Genomic DNA, 20763 nt, shown 5'->3' on the forward strand with positions numbered 1-20763 from the left:
GAAGGGAGATAGTAGTAATGGGGGACTTCAATTACCCGGATATTTGTTGGATGTCAAACTCAGCCAAGAGCATAAGGTCAAACAGATTCCTCACTGGCCTTGCAGACAACTTCATTGTCCAGAAAGTGGGAGAAGCAACAAGAGGAACAGCCATTTTAGATCTGGTCCTAACCAATGTTGATGACCTGGTTAGTGGGGTAGAAGTGGAAGGATCATTAGGCGCGAGTGATCATGCTCTTCTGAAGTTTACTATACAGCGGAAAGGAGCAGCCAAGCATACTAGGACTCAATTTCTTGACTTTAAGAAAGCCGACTTCATAAAACTTAGGGAAGTGCTGGGTGAGATCCCATGGACAGTAATACTAAAAGGAAAGGGAGTTCATGATGGCTGGGAGTTTGTTAAGAGGGAGATAGTAAAAGCACAATGTAAGGCAATACCAATGAGACGGAAACATGGAAGGTGCCTAAAGAAGCCAGGGTGGCTATCTAAAGAACTTTTAACTGAGTTAAGATTAAAAAAGGATGTGTACAAAAAATGGAAAAGGGGGGAAACCACCAAAGAGGAATTCAAACAAATAGCCAGCACGTGTAGACACAAAGTCAGAAAAGCTAAAGCACAGAATGAACTCAGGCTTGCTAGAGAGATTAAAAGCAACAAAAAAGGCTTTTATGGGTATGTTCGTAGCAAAAGGAAGAACAAAGAAACAGTGGGGTCACTCAGAGGAGAAGATGGTGAAATGCAAACAGGGGACACAGAAAGGGCTGAACTCCTCAATGCCTTCTTTGCCTCAGTCTTCTCCGATAAAGAAAACAATGCCCGAGCTGAAGAATTTGGAGCAAATGATTCAGCAAAGGAAACACAGCCCAGAATAACTAAGGAGATAGTACAAGAATACTTGGCTAGTTTAGATGTATTCAAGTCTCCAGGGCCAGATGAACTGCATCCAAGAGTATTAAAAGAACTGGCAGATGTAATCTCAGAACCACTGGCAGTCATCTTTGAGAATTCCTGGAGAACAGGCGAAGTCCCGGCAGACTGGAGGAGGGCAAATGTTGTCCCTATTTTCAAAAGGGGGAAAAGAGAGGACCCAAATAATTACCGCCCAGTCAGTCTGACATCAATACCAGGGAAGATTCTGGAGCAGATCATTAAGAAAACAGTCTGTGAGCACCTAGAAAGGAATGCTGTGATCACCAATAGTCAGCATGGTTTTCTGAAAAATAAGTCATGTCAGACTAACCTGATCTTGTTTTTTGACAGAATTACAAGCCTGGTAGATGAAGGGAACTCAGTCGATATAGCCTACCTTGATTTCAGTAAGGCATTTGACAAGGTGCCCCATGATATTCTTGTAAAGAAGCTGGTAAAATGCAGTCTTGACTATGCTACCACTCAGTGGATTTGTAACTGGCTGACTGACCGAACCCAAAGGGTGCTCATCAATGGTTCCTCTTCATCCTGGAGAAGAGTGACTAGTGGGGTGCCACAGGGTTCTGTCTTGGGCCCGGTCTTATTCAACATCTTTATCAACGACTTGGATGATGGACTCAAGGGCATCCTGATCAAATTTGCAGATGACACCAAACTGGGAGGGGTGGCTAACACCCCAGAGGACAGGATCACACTTCAAAACGACCTTGACAGATTAGAAAACTGGGCCAAAACAAACAAGATGAATTTTAACAGGGAGAAATGTAAAGTATTGCACTTGGGCAAAAAAAATGAGAGGCACAAATACAAGATGGGGGACACCTGGCTTGAGAGCAGTACATGTGAAAAGGATCTAGGAGTCTTGGTTGACCACAAACTTGACATGAGCCAACAGTGTGACGCGGCAGCTAAAAAAGCCAATGCAATTCTGGGCCTCATCAATAGGAGTATAGCATCTAGATCAAGGGAAGTAATAGTGCCACTGTATTCTGCTCTGGTCAGACCTCACCTGGAGTACTGTGTCCAGTTCTGGGCACCACAATTCAAGAAGGACACTGACAAACTGGAACGTGTCCAGAGGAGGGCAACCAAAATGGTCAAAGGCCTGGAAACGATGCCTTATGAGGAACGGCTAAGGGAGCTGGGCATGTTTAGCCTGGAGAAGAGGACGTTAAGGGGTGATATGATAGCCATGTTCAAATATATAAAAGGATGTCACATAGAGGAGGGAGAAAGGTTGTTTTCTGCTGCTCCAGAGAAGCAGACACGGAGCAATGGAGCCAAACTACAAGAAAGAAGATTCCACCTAAACATTAGGAAGAACTTCCTGACAGTAAGAGCTGTTTGACAGTGGAATTTGCTGCCAAGGAGTGTGGTGGAGTCTCCTTCTTTGGAGGTCTTTAAGCAGAGGCTTGACAACCATATGTCAGGAGTGCTCTGATGGTGTTTCCTGCTTGGCAGGGGGTTGGACTCGATGGCCCTTGTGGTCTCTTCCAACTCTATGATTCTATGATTCTATGATTCTATGAGTTATGGGACTTTATTTACAAGAACCTAAAGAGAGGGTTTAAAAGAGAGTCAAAGGCAGTGGGGGGCAGTCCAGTATTTTTTGTGGACAAAAAGGACACTGATAAACCGAGGCTGGTAGTGGACTTCAGGGCGGTAAATTTGGTGTCAGAACCTGTGACTTTCCCTATGCCCAGAATTGACGACATTCTGACGAGAGTGAGGAAGGGAAAGATTTTCACCAAGCTAGACCTTAGGGGGGCTTACAACTTAATCCGAATGAGAGAGGGAGATGAATGGAAGACCACCATGTTCACACCCCTGGGGGCCTTTGAATATCTCGTTATGCCTTTCGGATTACAGTCAGGCTCCGCCTGTTTTCAAGCGTTCATGCACCACGTGTTGGGGTCTCTGCTTTACAAGAACTGTGTAGCATTCCTGGACGTCTTGATATATTCCGAAAATGAGGAGCAACATGTGAGAGACGTCAGGGAAGTGCTACAACGCTTGCAGAAACACCAGTTGTGGGTCAAGCTAGAGAAATGTCAGTTCCATGCCCGAGAGGTGGAGTTCCTGGGGTACATGTTATCTGACAAAGGCTTAGCGATGGACCCAAGCAAGGTGCAAGCAGTATTGGAGTGGAAAACCCCAAAGACACGAAAGGATGTGCAGAGGTTCCTAGGTTTTGGCAATTTCTACAGGAAGTTCATCAAGAACTTCACACACTTGACGGCCCCAATCACGGACTGTCTCAGTAGTAAAAGAAAGTTTGTGTGGACGGAGGAAGCCCAGCAATCCTTTGAAAGATTGAAGAAGGCATTTGTGTCGGAAGAACAATTACTACATGTGGATTTGGAGAAACCACTGAGGTTGGAGACGGACGCGTCAGACAGAGCCATCGGGGCGGTTCTGTTGCAGCCAGGACTGAACAAGCAAGAATGGAAACCGTGTGCCTTTTTCTCGAGGAAGCTGAGCAAGTCGGAACAAAACTACACCGTGTACGACCGAGAACTGCTAGCAATTTACGCCGCCTTTCGTCGGTGGCGCCATTTGCTGATAGGGGCGCAGCACAAGATCCAGGTCTGCACAGATCACAAGAACTTGGAATATTGGCGGACAGCACAGGTGCTCAACCAGAGACAGATTCGCTGGGCGCAGGAGTTTTCCAAGTTTTCCTTCGAAATCCAGTATGTGCCAGGCGAGCAAAACATGAGAGCAGATGCTCTCTCGCGGAAACCAGAGTACTTCGAAGGAGAGGGGCCGCCGGAGACCCGACACGTCATACCTGAGGACCGATGGGTGTGGGGGGGTACTCTAGTGGGCACGAGAGAACTAGCAGGACTCACTAGGGACGATGAATTCGCACGAACAAAAATCAGGGAACTCCAAGAGGGGAGGGGAGCACCAAAGGGGTTCAAAGAGAAGGAAGGGGTGTTGAACTACAGGGGGGCGATGTACGTACCGGGGGAGGCTCTAAGAAGAAGGGTACTCAAGCAACTACATGACACCCCCACAGCGGGGCACTTTGGGCAACACAAAACCATGATGCTGGTGACTCGACAATTTTGGTGGCCACGGGTGAGGGAAGATGTACGCGAATATGTAAGAGGGTGTGACCGCTGCCAGAGGGCCAAAGGGGAACGCACGGTACCAGCGGGTTTGCTGGAACCCTTACCCACACCCAACAAACCCTGGGAGGTGGTGTCAATTGATTTCATGACGGATTTGCCCAAATCGAGGGGGAAAACAGCAGTGATGGTAGTAGTCGACTTGCTAACCAAAATGTGCCATTTCATCGCCTGCTCACATGCGGTGACGGCGGAAGAAACGGCACGGTTGTTTGTAGAACACATTTTCAGGCTGCATGGCGCCCCCTTGAGGGTTCTCTCAGACCGCGGAAAACAATTTACTTCCCGGTTCTGGAGGAAGCTCATGAGCCTACTGCAAGTCGAAGTCAGCTTCTCGACAGCGAGGCACCCAGAAACCAATGGGCAAGCGGAAAGGGCGAACAGCGTACTCCAGCAATACTTACGCTGCTACGTAAGCGAGAGGCAGAATGATTGGGTAGAGAAACTAGCGTTGGCAGAATTTGCGTACAATAACGCTGAACATGTATCCACAGGAATGAGTCCATTTTTGGCCAATTATGGGTGTCATCCCAGGGCATTCCCGGGTAATGAGGAACAGAGCTGGAGTGTGCTCGCAGCTGAACAGTTTGTGGAAGAAATGGAAGCGTTACATCAACAGCTCAAGATGAACTTAGAAAGGGCCAAAGCCAATTACAAGAAGCAAGCAGATAAACACCGAAGGGAAGGGGAAACCATAAGGGTGGGGGATCGCGTGTGGCTGTCCACTCAAGGGTTACCCTTTAAGGGAGGGTGCAAGAAGTTGCAGCCCAGACGACTGGGGACATTTGAAGTTACACAACAGATAAACCCCATGGCGTTCAAGCTCAGGTTGCCCGACAACATGAAAATACATCCTGTGTTCCACAGGTCCTTACTCTCACCACACAGAGAGGGGCGGGAATTCGAGGGGCAGGAGGTAGAAGTCACACCACCACCACAGGTAGAAGAAAGGGAACACCAAAGTTTGGCCGCAGAGATAGTTGATTCAAGGTGGCGAGGTCGGCAAGTGGAGTACTTGGTGGCGTGGGAAGGAGAGCCCTGGTCGGAAAACACGTGGGTGCCCGCAGAGGCAGTTGGAGACGAGCATATGGTGGAAGTGTTCCACCGACGGTTCCCAGATAAGTCACAGCCCTTAGAGCGATTCTGGGAGGAACAATTCGGTACCACAGAGGAGGAAGAGAGTTTCGAAGGGTTTTCAGAATCCGAAGAAGAATCGGATTGGGAGGGTCATTCCTTGGGTGGGAACCTTAGCAGGTGGGAAGAGGTTTTCGCACCCACAGATGAGGAGGACAGCTCATTCCGGGGTTTCCTTGGCTCACCGACCAGAGAAGAGGCTACCATAGAGCCCACAGGTTGGAGGGGGAGTGAAGGGGGCCCTGGGAGGGAGGTGGATGTCAGGGAACTGACATCAGAGGCACGGGAGAAGGAGGGGGTCTCTGATTCTGCAGGAGAAGGTCCCAGCGCTAGGGGGAGACTCAGCTGGGAAGAAGGGGAAGAGAATGAGTGTAACACCAGGGATCCAGGAGAGCAACGGGACAGGGAGGTGCAGGGGCTCCAGGACTCTTCGTTGGAAGTTAGTGAGGAGAGCCCAAGCACCCCGCTGCCCACGCCCACCCTGCGCAGGAGACTCCCGCGCAGTGAGAGGCGGAGACGATTGGGCGTCAAACAGCTCTTATGTTGGCAGCGCTTTAAGAAACGCCCACAGACAGATTCTACGAGTGACTATGGGCAGCCACGCTGAGAGGGGCTGTGCAGTCCGGAGGGTTTAACCAGGCAATCCAATGCTCAAACAGGGCAGGATTACGCACGAGTAACTCCCAACCACTACAAGGTTAAAATTATCATTCAGTGGTATCAGTAGTAAAAATGAACATGCTTCCCAAAATGATGTACTTATTTCAAATGATACCAGTAATTTGAGGGATAGGTTGTTTTAAACTATGGCAAAAAGATTTATCAAGATTCATTTGGCAGTATAAAAAACCAAGAATCAAACACAAATTTCCTTTCTTCCTCATCCTCAGCAGGTTTCCAGGGTCAACTAGAAGCAGCTCTGCCAGCCAGCCTTCCTCCAGGGCAATTTCTTTTGGCAACCTGGGAGGAGTTCAGCAGCCTCTCCTCAGCTCCAGCCAATGCAGTACCCTTTTCTTCCACTACCCTCTATCCTCTGATCAGCACCTCGTAACTGGGCTTCCACATCAGCCCTCACCACCTGCAGCTGTTGGTCTATCCAGAGGTGTAGGAAGGTCAGGTGGTACCCGGTGTGGAAAATTTCTTGTCACCCCCCTCCCCAAATTGTTGTTTGGTTTTTTTTGCCTGCAAAAATGGTTTTACATTATTTCATATTTTCTTAGAAAGGAATGTGGATTCTGAGCCTCTGATAACAAGTAGGCGACTATGGACAGATACTTAAATCTACAGGATGGATTGTGTTTTGGCTTGTGTTATTTGATTTATATTTATTGTTTATTTATTTAATAAACTTTATTTTAAAAAAACCTGCAAAGTGGTTTACCAAAACAAAAAAACAAAAAAAATCACAGCAGTAAAATCAAGAAAAATTAACAATCCTACTTTAAAACATACAAAAGCTAAAATATTAAGATTAAAATTACTTCAACTTCCTAAGCATCTAGGTATGCTTGCCTAAAAAAGAATGCCTTTAGCAGGTGCCTGAAAAGAGTCTAGCAAAGGCATGTGCTTTGTTGAAATTTCAGCCTTCAAGACATAAGAAAACGGCCAAGTAAACAGCTATTTTCGTGGAGGAGGGTCAAGATATTAACTGATATGCATGAAATTTCATATTTAGCTATATATATATATATTTATATTTATAAGATATTTATTAAGATTTTCTAAAAATTACAAAAGAAAAAGAAAAAAGAAAAAAGAAAAATACAAAATAAAAATAGTTAAAAAACAGTTCAGTCTTTCCATCACATATTTTTCATTTGCTTATTTCCCGGACCTCCTCACGCCTTCCTTTTCTGTATTCCAGTTCAAATTGTTAATTCAGCAAGACTTCCGGAGGCGGCACGAAACAGCAATGGCGGTCCTCTTCGCGCTGTGAAGAGGAGCTCCGCAGAAAAGGGTCGTCCGCTGCGGCAAAGAGGAGACCCATTAAGAAAAACCACAGGCAGAGCGAGCCTGTGGCCGTGGGACTCGGCGGGCACCAGAAGCCCCCCCAGAAACGAAGAAGGAACCCCGTAAGGGGCTCCGGAACGTGGAAGGGGGAGCGGTGCTGTGAGTTCATCGCTCTTTCTGCGGAAGCGAAGCCGCGCGGCTGCTGCTGATGAGCGCTGACCTTTCTTCTTGGAACATCAGATTCTAAACTACAAACCCGTGAGTAGGGAACTTAAAATTATCGGGACTAAAGTGATTAAATTTGGCTGAAAACGGGAGACGCAACCAGGAAGTCCGTCTCCCGATCGTGCTTAAGAGATCAAAGCAAAAATTTTGACAAGCGGGAAGCGTTTTAAAAAGGACTGTAAAAAGTTTGGATTATAGTGCAATAACTGAACTTGTTTCTGAGAAACTAAAAGAGACAATTCTGTTCTATTTATACTGGATTTTGATCGGGCTTTTCCTCTCCCTTTTGGATTTATAAATGATTAAGAAACCCAAAGCCTCGGACTGCCAGGCTAAAGAAGAACTGTCAAATTGCTGAAACTGTATTTGATTTTGAAAGTGTTACATGCAAGCGTTACAGTTTGGATATAAACAGGGAAACTGTTTCTTGCACCTTTTCTGAGACTTTGTTTTAACTTGGGAAAAGCTCTACATGCCAAAAGGAAGTTGAAGGTTCCTTTTTAATTTGTTTTGGACTGCGGGGACTTTAATGGCGGAAAAACCTCTTTCTTTCTTCTGAAGTACAGTTGTACTCCCCCTAGAGGACTTTGGATTTATAATTGTCTGGGAACTGCATTTTGTTTTGATTCTTTGCTGCCTTGTTGTTTATACTCTGGAACTGCCTTTCCCATGGGACTGCATATAGTTTGACCTTGACACATAGACAGGTTTGGAATGAGTGGCACAGGGAAAGCAAGATTGGCTAAAACGAAAGCAAAACAATTGGTACAAACAACTTTGACTTCTCAACCACGCAGATCATCTGTCCCAGCTGTTTTAGGAACACAAGAAGGGGAAGTTGAGCAGACACCATCAGAGGATATGGCTTCAGGAGGATCTGAAACAGTCTTAAATCAAATTTTGGAACAACTGGCAATTTTAAACAAAAAGGCGGATGAGCATTCGACTAAAATTGACCAAGCCACAGCTTCTATTAGCAAACTGACTGATCAAGTTGCTCAACATACACAAGCAATTGGGAATCTTCAGGAAGCAACTGCAGAAAATCGTAAATTGGCTGAAGAAGCCAATCAGAAGGCAGTCGAAGCCAATCAGAAGGCCGAGGCAATAAAAGTGGAGGTAAAGCCGCTGCACAAACAGATTAGTGAACAGCAGGCCTACCTGTCTATGGTTGAACTGAGAAATCGGGAAAACAATCTTAGACTGAGAGCTATTCCAGAACTTGAACAGGGAGATTTGATTGGTTATTTGACATCAGAATTTTCAAAGTTCTGGGGTATAGAAGAAGACAAGGACTTCAAAATTGTAACTGCTTTTAGATTGGGAAGAGTGGTGAGGAAGGACAGATCCAGAGACTGTTTGATCATTTTGAGATCCAAGCAAGAGAGAGATAAAATACTAGGCCTTCATTTTGGAAAATCACTTGATATTCAAGGCAACAGAGCAGAAATTTACAGAGACATACCGAAACAACTTTTGGATCTTAGAGCTACATACACAGAACTAGCAAGACTACTGAGAGGCAACTCAATTCCTTATAGGTAATCAACTAAGATGGCGGCTGTAACAACTTCTCCTTCATGAACCCTCCGGATTACAAACCTTTTATAGCCTTTTATAGTCTCCTACAACCGTCTTTATAGCTGTTTTTATTAGACTTTTAAATTTATTTTACCTCTGTTAGAAGTTTAATCGTTTTACTCCCACGGTTGGCCTGTTGGGGCCAATATACGTATCAACAAGGATATTCAAACCTGCTGAGAAAGCCTGCAGCTGATTAGTAACGCCGCCTTGAAGACTGGGTTATGCTGAGCAGAGGAGGAGTAGCAGAGAAGTTGTGCCCATAAAAGATAAGTTCTCTTTTATCTCCGTCTATCCGTTTATCTCTACCTTGAACCTCCATAGTTAGTGAGACAGCGACAAATGGGTCATGGCAAGCGACCAAGATCTGCTGAGAAAGGTTGCTCACCTCCAAGAGTAAAGCAGTCGAAGCTTGAATCTCCCCCACCATCCACTAACAATAACTGCAAAACAGAGCAAGTAATTGTTTCTGCGGTCGAAACATACAACCGCTTTTGGCCTCTGTATGATCAAGGAGAGTTGGAAAAGCTAGCTGATTCAGCGGGGGATGGAAGCCATAGGGAAGCCCTCCTCCCAGACACCTTAATTACACCTCCGCCATTGAAACGGGACGCATTAGGGCAAACTGCCCATGAATTAGTACCTGATCAAATACAACTGGTAATCAGGACTTTAAGCTTCATTTTTAAGGAATTGGAGGGGATTTCTTTGTCATTGAATAAACTTTCACAGGCCCTTCTGGCCCATTTACCTTCCTCAAATGAGCTATCTAATTTGCATCAATCTCCTGTGCAGCTTGTAAGTGCCTTAAAGAGACAACCTGACCAGAAATCTCATCTTAAGAGCTCAAGACGCTGGCCGCCACTGCCCCAAAGGAATAAGCAATCCTTGATTTTTCAACCTAATAAAATATGTCTATCCCTTTTTTCCCGTGACACCCCCAGACTTAGGTGGAATAACCTGAGGATGGCTAAAGGGTACCTACGTGATTTGTTAAATATTCCTCTTTCCCAGATAGATCTTATATCTGTAGTACCCTTAAATGCCACGCCCTGGCCAAGGAAATTTATGCTCTCCTTCCAGTCTGCAAGAATTCCACATCTTCTTGCAAGACAGAAAGATCGGCTGGCACTCTGGGAGATTGTAACAACAAGAGTCTTTAAGGACACGAGTGTTAAATCTCTTTTTGCCAACATCTTAACCGGCAATGAACGCTCGTTTCCTCCTTCTGTTCCTACATTAAAGGGAAAAACACCTAGCCGGGTACCTCCTGTTCCATCTGTGAGCTCAAGTACCCATCTGGCTACGTTGAGGAATGATCCAACTGCAAGCGGAGATTGGAATATCCCTGAAGAGAGAAATCTTATCTTCTCTTATGGAAAACTCCCTTCAGAAGAACAGCAGGCTATTCTCGATAGATTGGATCTACTCAAACAAAGACTCCTATCGCAAGGGGACCCCTCTATGCCGATGAGAGAGGAGAGCAGGCGCTCCACGTCCCACAAGGCGTCTCCATCAAATGCCTTGATAATCTCTCAACCTGCTACATTGTTACCCCCTACTGATCTGATTCAGCAGTCACCTGTTGACCAACAGCACCACTCCACCGTGGAAGAAGTCGATAAACTCAATACTCCCGTCTTAGACTTTAAGTCCAACCAAAATATGGAAGTTGATGATTCCTTTGCCTCAATGCCTGAGCTAGAATCTACCCTGTCTGAAGATCACCAGGAAATGACTATGCATGTACCAACCCCATGTTCACGTCCTCCTATACATCTGCGTGACAATTCTTCTCCATCTGCGCAGCAACTACAAGTGATGGCTCGAACACCTTTTAGCGCTACTCTGGTTAAGACTGACAACTCCGACGGATCTACTAGTATAGCCCATCAAAGACTTGCTACTACTCACCTTAATGAACAGCATTCGACTTCACCAACTTTGCCTAATTCTTCCTCTTCGGCAAAGCCCTTCCTGCCTGTTAACGTTACCAAATCGCGGACTCAATCAACACAGAGGCAGACGTTATCCGCACAAACTAAAATTACTGATTTCCTTACGGGTCCTCGTTCCACCCCCAAGAACCCATTAAACAACTCAAAGTGACAATTACTGGGACAACACAAGGACCCGACATTATCAATACTCAGTTGGAACATTGCTGGTTGGAGATCCAAAAAATCAGACCCCGAATTCAGGAAGTACATAAATTCATTTAACATCATCCTATTCCAAGAAACATGGGATGAGGAAGAGATTACCATAGATGGCTTCGATCTTCTAACACTTCCGGCCTCCCCTTCTTTGAAAGGTGGCCGCCCCAAAGGGGGTCTTTTGATTGGGATCTCACTCCAACTTCGCGCCAAATTCACTCTGATACGGGCTTCTCCGCCTTTTGCTCTATCTGGACTGATCGCAGAAGGGAAATCCTCATTACTAATTACTAATGTTTATCTCCCCCCCGAAGGCTCAGCACCTGATCTTGATTGGAGATGGGAATCATTTGAAAATCATCTATTGTCATGTCATACCAAATGCCCTAATTCGTATTCCTTAATTGGGGGAGACTTTAATGCTCGAATTGCCACAAATTGGGACCTACTAACCAAGTCCAAATGGTGGACTCCCCCATGTTTGGACAACTTTGACTTGGAATATACCAGAACTAGAACTTCAAAGGACAACAGAGTAAACAAAGCTGGAGTGACCCTTTACCAAATGGCCATTCGCCTGAATTTAGTATTCTTGAACGGCACCTTCCCCCCCGATATACCGGGGGAGTTCACTCACCTGGGACCAGTATCTAACAGTGTTATCGATTACTTCTTGATCTCTGCAAATTTGGCCGTCAATGTACTTTCCTTCCAAGTTGAAAACCAACACTTCAGTGATCACCTCCCTATAGTGACCACTTTGTCATTGTTCCGGTGCCAGAATTACTATAAACACCCAGTCCTTCTGGAAACCTCATCAGCGATCAAAATAAGAGGGATCAAATGGTCCGAGGCTGTGGCCCAAAAATACCAAGATTTTTTCCACAGGGAAATCACTGCCTATCTACCACAAATAACTACTGATTTACAAGATTCCAATTCGGTTTTGAAACTTTTCAACCTTCTTATAACAAACCTTACCACCTTTTTTACATCACCTCCTCAAAAGGCGAAAGTAGCGCATTGCAGTGCTGGGGCCCCTTGGTTTAACACCTCCTGTAAACAAGCAAGATCCCTTCTTCGTTCCATCTATAATGAATATAAAAACTCTAATGCCCAGGCTCTACCATCCTCCTACTTACAAGCCAAAAGAACATACAAACAGACTTTAAAGCTGGCCAAACGTGAGTGGTATCTAAAGCGTTGGCGAGCCTTGATTGCGGCTTCTAGATCCCGCAGACCACAGGAATTTTGGGCTTTGATAAACCAAAGAGGAAGGAAGTACCCACTGACGATTATCCCTGCGCCCACATGGGAACAATTCTTGAGTAAATATTTCTCCTTGGCAGAGGAATCCAACTCATCCACGGAATTCCGAGCTGACCATCTACCTTTGTGGCCCTCTACCGACCCAGACCTGATAATGAACTTAATATTAGATCTGAAAACGGGCAAAGCCCCTGGGCCGGATCTAGTCCCTGCTGAGGCTATTGTTGCGCATTCGAGGTGGTGGGCTGAAATCCTGGCCAAAGTCTTTGACGCAATTAATTCTACGGGGCTTATCCCTAGGTCATGGAAGGAGGCCGTGATCGTGCCAGTCCATAAAAAGGGTCCCCCTGCTGCCCCGGAGAACTATCGGAACATCAGCCTTTTGTCTATCATCGGGAAAATCTATGCAAAATTTTTGCTGTCTAAGCTGTCCCATTGGGCAAACGACTCAAATTTGATCGGCCATGAGCAAGCGGGCTTTAGGAACAATTATTCGACCACTGACCATATGGTAATTATGTATCATCTTGCCAGAAAATATTCTGCCCCGAGTCGGGGGCGCCTATGTGTCGCTTTCATAGACCTAAAGGCCGCCTTCGACAGTATCCCAAGAAACTGTCTATGGAAGAAATTAGAGAGATGGGGCATAGATAGAAGGCTGTTATGGCTTATAACCCAATTACATCAGGGGTCGTCGGCTAGAGTGAGACTCACACCGGCGGGAAACCTATCCAACGAGGTTCCAATAAATAGAGGTGTGCGCCAAGGCTGCATTTTGGCCCCACTTCTCTTTAACTTGTTTATCAGCGATATGAAGCTCTTTCTGAATGAGTCTCAAGCCAACATTCATGCCCCCCGCCTAGCTGATTTCCGCTGCCCTCTGCAGGCCTGTTGAGTCACACGCCGCACTACTTTTGCAGGACACAGATCCCTCTGTAACTCTGCAGGTGGCGAGATTCCTGAACGCGGTTATCTCACACACAAAAACCACTAAAAAACAACATCACCACCAAAACTAATCGGACAGTTATGATGAGAGTGCATGTCGGATCTCGTCTTCAGTTTTCCTTTTTCTGCGATCCGTCCCTTGGAGCTCCCCGGACCCCAAGCTGTTATTTGGCTCTGCTCAATGACCCACCCTTGCATCGTGATGTTCTCCTTCTGGTGCCGAATATATCGGTCTTTATGCCTCTGTCCTTTTATGTTTGTACATATTTTATGGGCTAATAGCCGTAAATAAATATATAAATAAATTCCTTATAGGTGGGAGTTCCCTCAAGGATTATCTTTCAACTTCAAAGGAAAGAAAGTTAAAATTAAAACAGCAGAAGACCAACAAAAGTTTTTGAACGATCACGAAGAGGACCTTCAAAAGGGAGCAGTAGGATTTTGGCCACCACCTCTGCCTGCACCTGCACCGACACCTGTACCCTCGGGACCAGAGGACCAAAAGGAAGAGACGCCACCACAGGACTAACAGATTGATCCAGGATGTCTCTGCAGCTTCTCAGTTGGAACATTAATGGCGGGAATTCTCCGGAAAAAAGAAGAAGAATCTTTCATATATTGAAAAAAGAACAATTGAACAATTGCTTGCAGGAAACACATGTGACTAGGCTCCACAGGAAAGTGCTAATTAATAAAAGATTAGGCCAAGAATTCATTTCATCGGACAGAGTCAAGAAAAGAGGAGTGGTGATCTATGCAAAGGAGAGCCTGTCACCAAAATTTTTATATAAAGATGAGCAAGGAAGAATCTTGGCAATTGAAATACAGACGCAAGGAGAAATTTTTTTAATATTAGGAATCTATGCACCGAATGAGGGGAAATCAGAATTTTATAAGAAGCTGCGCGAGATAATGCTGGACTATCTAGACTATACCAACATCATCATGATGGGAGATATGAATGGGGTGGTCTCTACAAATATGGATAATAAGTCACAAAATCAAAATTTAACAAAAGACGGCAGACTACCTAAAACTTTCTTTGAACTAACTGACAATATGGACTTGATTGATATATCGAGGACAAAGAACCCCTTAGGTAAAGAAGGAACTTTCTTTTCTGAAGCCCATTTGTCATGGACAAGAATCGACCAAATAGGGATAACTAGAGCAGTGTTTCCCAACCGGTGTTCCGCGGCACACTAGTGTGCCGCGAGACGTTGCCTGGTGTGCCGCGGGAAAAATTAAAAAATTCGAAAGATAGCTTCATATCCGGAGAGGCAGCCTTCAGGCGAGTTTTAATTTTAATTTTCCTTCTCCCGCTTAATGCCCCACGCTCGCCCGAGCAGCTTGCAGTCCTCGGTAACCACGGCGACCCGAGGGAGGGGAGGGAACAGGGAAGTCGAGGGCGGCGGCGAGCCGCGATGATGTCAGTGGGCCTCGCCGCCTCGCCCTGGCACGGTGTGAGAGCCCCGGCTAGTGGCGCGAGCTTCGGAATAAGTGGGATCCGCGTGCGCAAGACCGAGATCGCGGGTAAGGAGCTCAGCCCTGGGCAGGAGGAAGCGGGGCCGCGCGTGTGGGCCACATCCCCACAGAGAGCGAGCCTCCCCCGGCCCACCACTCCAGGCAGGTCCACTTGCATGAGGGGGCGGCGATGGCAACGGCCGGCAGCTTGCCTGCAATGCCATCCCTCGAGCAGGCGAGGAGCCCGGAGGCTACCAGATGCGAGTCCTCTTTCCCACCCTGCTCGGGAGTCCAGAGCACTTGGTCGCATTCAGGATCTAGAGTGGGGAAGCGGGGCTTGTGTCTGGGCTGGACACATTGGGCTGCCTGTGCCGCTCGACCTGCGGGGAGAAATCAGGGTGGGAGTCACGACCGTGAGGCAGGGCTGCCAAGTGTGGCAGAAGAGGACACGGCCGTCGCACCTGTCCTTAGGTAGGAGCTTCTTCCGTGTCAACCTGCTGCCCTAAAGTCTTGGCTTTTTTCTTGGCTTTTTGGCGGTTGGCACAGAAGGAAGGCAAGGGGGAGGGGGAAAATTGAAACTTACACTTTCGTGCGTCCCTCCCGGCGTGACGCTGCGCGCTGACGTCACGGGGCTGTAATGGTGGTGTGCCTCGAGATTTTTTTCATGAAACAAGTGTGCCTTTGCCCAAAAAAGGTTGGGAAACACTGAACTAGAGGGCTGGCACCTAAGACTAGAAAAGTGGAAATCTGCCCAAAAACTTGCTCCGACCATAACGCTATGAAAGTGGAATTGAGACTTACTCCAATCGGTTCCTTCAGATGGAAAATGAATGACACCTTATTAAGAGATCAGGAGATTGTGAAGAAGGCCCAAAAAACTTTAAAAGACTATTTTGAAATAAATTTGAACACTACGGTGGAAAAAAGAACAATCTGGGACGCAAGTAAAGCAGTTATGAGAGGGTTTTTGATACAACAGAACACGATAAAGAAAAGACTTTGGAATGGAAAAAAGGATAAGATCTCAGAGAAGATAAGAGATGGAGAGAAAAAATTGAGATCAAAACCAAAATCTAAAGAGGTTTTGAGAAAAATTAAATTCTATCAAGCACAATATGCTAAATTGATAAATCAAGAAGTTGAGTGGAAAATTAAACAAATGAAACAAAGATCATTTGAATCAGCGAACAAGTGTGGGAAACTGCTAGCATGGCAGTTGAAAAAGAGACAAAAATTGAATACAGTTACTAACTTAGAGATTGAAGGGAGAAACATCCAGAAACCCGAGGAAATTAGAAAGTATTTCCAGAGATACTTCAAAAAGCACTACACACAAGGGCCGCAGGAAGAGACTGAGATAGACCAATTTTTAAAAATTAATGGATTACCAAAATTATCCCAGGAAAAGAGAACAATCCTGAATTATAAAATAACATAACAAGAAATGGATGGTGCCATTCAGAATATGCAACTCCAGGCCCAGATGGGCTTACCTCCAAGTACTATAAGACACTGAAAGATTATTTGATACAACCACTAATGGAGGTTTGCAACCAGATTATGGAGGGGAAGAAGGCACCGGAATCGTGGAAAGAAGCTTTCATCACATTGATACCCAAACTGGAATCTGAAAAGACTCAACTTAAGAACTACCGTCCCATCTCACTCTTAAATGTGGATTACAAAATCTTTGCAGATATTTTGGCAAGTAGATTTAAAAAAGTGCTAAATGAAGTAATTCATAAAGACCAGGCAGGCTTTCTCCCAGGCAGACATTTGTTTGATAACACTAGGAATATTATTGATATTTTGGAACTTTTGCAAACTAATATCAATACAAAAGCAGTGTTAATTTTTATTGATGCGGAGAAGGCCTTTGACAACATTTCTTGGAAGTTTATGAAGAAAAATTTGGAAGGGATGGGAGTGGGACGGGGGTTTGAAAATGGAATAGAGGCAATTTATTCAGAGCAAAAAGCTAAATTGATAGTTAACAATGTGGTGACAGAGGAGTTCAAAATTGAAAAAGGAACACGACAAGGTTGTCCCTTATCCCCTGTTATTTATTTCAGTCCTGGAGGTGCTTTTGAACATGATTAGGGAGGACCGGTTGGTGCAAGGAATACAGGTCAGAGTGAAACAATATAAACTGAAAGCTTTTGCAGATGACTTGGTTTTAACATTACAGGAGCCAGAATCTAGTACGAAAAGAGTTTTAGAATTGATTCATGAGTTTGGTCGGGTGGCGGGATTCAAGCTGAATAAGCAAAAAACTAAGGTTTTTGGGGGGAAATTGACACCTTTAGAAGCAGAGGGGTTTCAGAAAGAGACAGAGTTAAATGTGGTTAAAAAAGTGAAATACCTAGGGGTTAATTTGTCTGCTAAAAATTTGAATTTATTTAAAGATAATTATGAAAAATGTTGGTCAGAAATCAAAAAGGACTTAGAAACGTGGTCAAGATTGAAACTTTCCTTGTTGGGTCGAATTGCAGCTATAAAAATGAATGTATTGCCAAAGATGTTGTTTTTGTTTCAAACCCTACAGATTGTGGACAGAGTGGAATGTTTTGGAAGGTGGCAGAAAGATATTTCTAAGTTTGTCTGGCAGGGCAAAAAGCCCAGGATAAAATTTAAAATTCTAACTGATGCAAAGGAAAGAGGGGGATTTGCCCTGCCGGACTTAAGGTTATATTATGAAGCTGCAGCTTTCTGTTGGATGAAGGATTGGCTACTTTTGGGGGACTTCCGGTCGGCGCCAGCGTTAATGGCGGTCCTCTTTCCGAGCTCCGGAGGAGGACTGCTCTGCGAGTTCGGGTCTGACCCGCTACGGCAAGCGGGGGACCCCTAAAATCACAGGCGCGGAAGCCTGTGAACAAGGAGACTCGGTGGGCACCAGAAGCGTCCCCCGTTACTGCGAAAGAGCCTTTTTAAAGGCTCCGGAACGGCATTGGGAGAGCGCGGTGCTGAGAGTCGCTACCCAGCCCGCAGAGTGAAGCCGCGTCGCCATTGACGGAGAGCGCCAATTCCTTCCTGTAAATTTTGGACTGAAAAAACCTGTGAGTAAGATTTAACGTCTATTTGGAACCAAAAAAAAAATCCTGAAATTTGACTGAAAACGGGGAAGGTGAAAATCAAGGAAGTCTGCCTTCCCCCGACTGCATGACAGTTAAAGCAACGGAACTTTAAAGCTGCATCTGCATGAAGCACTTTTGGGCTGTTTAAGCCTGGCATCGGATATAAACTTCCCCTCTAGCAAGCAGGGCAGAGGGGAGGAAAAAGGGACATTAGGAACCTGCATGATTTACCTAAAAGAAAAAAGCCTTCCGCTGTCTTAACCCCCTGAAACGGACTGCCAAATAAGATATCAGGGCACTGAACTGTCTTTAGAAACTTGTGGGAAAGTTACATGGTTGAAGTTTTGTCTGATACAAAGTTTTGGGACTCTGCTGCTACAGTATATTGGAGCGTGTTGAAAGAGTATCTATTGGAAAAAAGTGTCGCAGCATATATTTTTAAGCCTCCTGGTATACATGTTTTTAACTTCTTTGTTTCCCTCACTTGGACACTCTGTTTTGCTCCCCCTAGAGGGTTGAAAGTAACAGTTGCAACGGTTTAAGACAGTGGGATTTTCCATCAGGGAATTGTTTTTGTGGGAACGTCCTTGGGACATGAGTGGCCCAGCAGAAGAGATAACCACCAGAGCCAAAGCTAAACAGCAACAACAGCAACAAAAGAAAAGAGGCTCAATTTCAAGTCTAACTCCTACAGGAGCAGCAGGGCAAGAAAAAGTGACAGCTGCCTCCATGGAGTCAGTGACACAGGCGTTACTCAAGATAAATCAATCCTTGGAGACCTTGACAAAGCAGAGCACAGAAAATTCACAAAAATTAACAGAACTAACAGCGAGATTGGATTTGAACACGAAAAGTGTGACATGCAATACAGAATCTATAAATAAGCTGATTGAAGAAAACTCTGCAACACGCAAAATCGCAGAGGACGCCAGAAATATTGCTGGAGAGACACAGGAGAAGCTAGAACCGATTGCTAAAAAGGTCTATGAACATGACGCGGCCCTGTCCTTGATGGAATTACAGAGAAAGGAGAGAAACCTGAAATTAAGATTAATTCCCGAGAGTGAAGGAGACAGCCTCGTGGAGTTCCTAACACAAGAGTTTGCTGACTTTTGGCAGGAAGATTTGGGGGAGGAAGAATTTAAAATAACAACAGCATTTAGACTGGGCAGGAGACAGAACAGAAAGACCCCGAGGGATTGCCTGATTACCCTCAGATCCAAGGAAGAAAGAGACAAAATATTAAAACTACACTACAAAAAGGCCTTGGAAATTGAAAATTCACCTATACAAATCTTTAAAGACATCCCTAAATATATCTTGGAGGTGAGAACCTTCTATAAGGATCTGGTCTACCTGCTGAAGAACGACATCATCTTTAGGTGGGAGTTTCCACAAGGACTGTCCTTTAACTACAAGGGAAAGAAGGTGAAAATAAAGACAATTCAAGATAAAGAGAAGTTTTTGGAGAGAAACAACGAGGACCTACAGAAGGGAACGGTGGATCCAATTTCAGAACAAAGGAGAGCAGTAGATATTCTGAACCTATCGTTTGGACTTAAACCACCACCATCAGAGGAAGAGCAACAACTTGGAGCGGTAGGAGGAGTAACGAAAAAATAATAAGATGGCCCTGCAATTCCTTAGTTGGAATTGCAATGGGCTGAACATGCCTTTGAAGAGACGTCAAGTGTTTCATATTTTGAAAAGAGAACAATTGGACTTGATTTGCCTACAAGAAACCCATGTAACCAGGGTACACAGGAAACTACTTATAAACAAAAGATTAGGACAAGAATTTATCTCATCGGACAAAGTCAAGAAAAGAGGAGTTGTGATTTATGTAAAAGAGAAATGGGCCCCAAAAATGATGTTTAAAGATGAACAAGGAAGATACCTGGCAGTTGAAATACAAGCACAAGGAGAAAAAAATTTAATAGTTGGAGTTTATGCACCAAATGAAGGCAAGGCGGAATTCTTTAAGAAGCTCCATGAAACTCTGATGGATTATTTGGATTACAATGTAATAATTATGGGAGATATGAATGGTGTGGTTTCTACAAATATGGATAAGGCACAAAGACTGACAATTTCCAAGGAAGGGAGACTTCCGAAGACCTTCTTTGAAATGACTGAAAATATGGATAATGACTGAAAATATAGATATATGGAGAACAAGGAACCCTCTCGAGAGAGAGGGAACTTTTTTCTCTCAAGCAATGATGACCTGGACCAGAATTGACCAAATTTGGATTACTAGTGGGATGGCTCCAAAGATTAAGAAAATAGAAATCTGCCCAAAAACTTGCTCCGACCATAACGCCGTGAAGATGGAAATGAAACTTACAACAACTGGTCAATTTAGATGGAGGATGAATGACACCCTGTTTCGAGATGAGGAGATCCACATGAAGGCCCAAAAAACTTTAAAGGACTATTTTGAAATAAACTTAAAGGCCGATGTGGAAAAAAGAGTGATCTGGGACGCAAGTAAAGCTGTGATGCGAGGATTTTTGATTCAACAAAACTCAATAAAAAAGAGAAAGCAGAATGAGAAGAAGGGAAAGATCTTGGAAAAGATAAAAGAAGGAGAGAAAAAATTAAGATCAAAACCAAAGTCCCAGGAAATTTTGAGAGAGATTAAGTTATACCAAACACAATATATGGAATTGATGAACCAAGAGATTGAGTGGAAAATAAAGCAAATGAGACAAAAGACATTTGAATCTGCAGACAAATGTGGTAAGCTTCTGGCTTGGCAATTGAAGAAAAGGCAGAAATTAAATACAGTTACAAATCTAGAAGTGGATGGAAAGAATATTACTAAACCCAATGAGATTAGAAACTGTTTCCTGAGTTATTTTAAAAAACTATACTCACAAGGATCACAGAATGAA

At 44.7% G+C, this 20763-nt stretch overlaps 1 protein-coding gene across 5 annotated transcripts in view; it reads right to left on the reverse strand.

Annotated features, from left to right (window-relative positions):
• GRK3 (G protein-coupled receptor kinase 3) overlaps window positions 1-20763 on the reverse strand; it is a 176200-nt gene that overhangs the window by 77048 nt on the left and 78389 nt on the right. The gene's annotated exons all lie outside the window — the stretch shown is intronic.

The sequence above is a fragment of the Podarcis bocagei genome (assembly GCF_964188305.1).
Source record: "Podarcis bocagei genome assembly, chromosome: 13".
In the NCBI taxonomy this organism is placed as follows: Eukaryota; Metazoa; Chordata; class Lepidosauria; order Squamata; family Lacertidae; genus Podarcis; species Podarcis bocagei.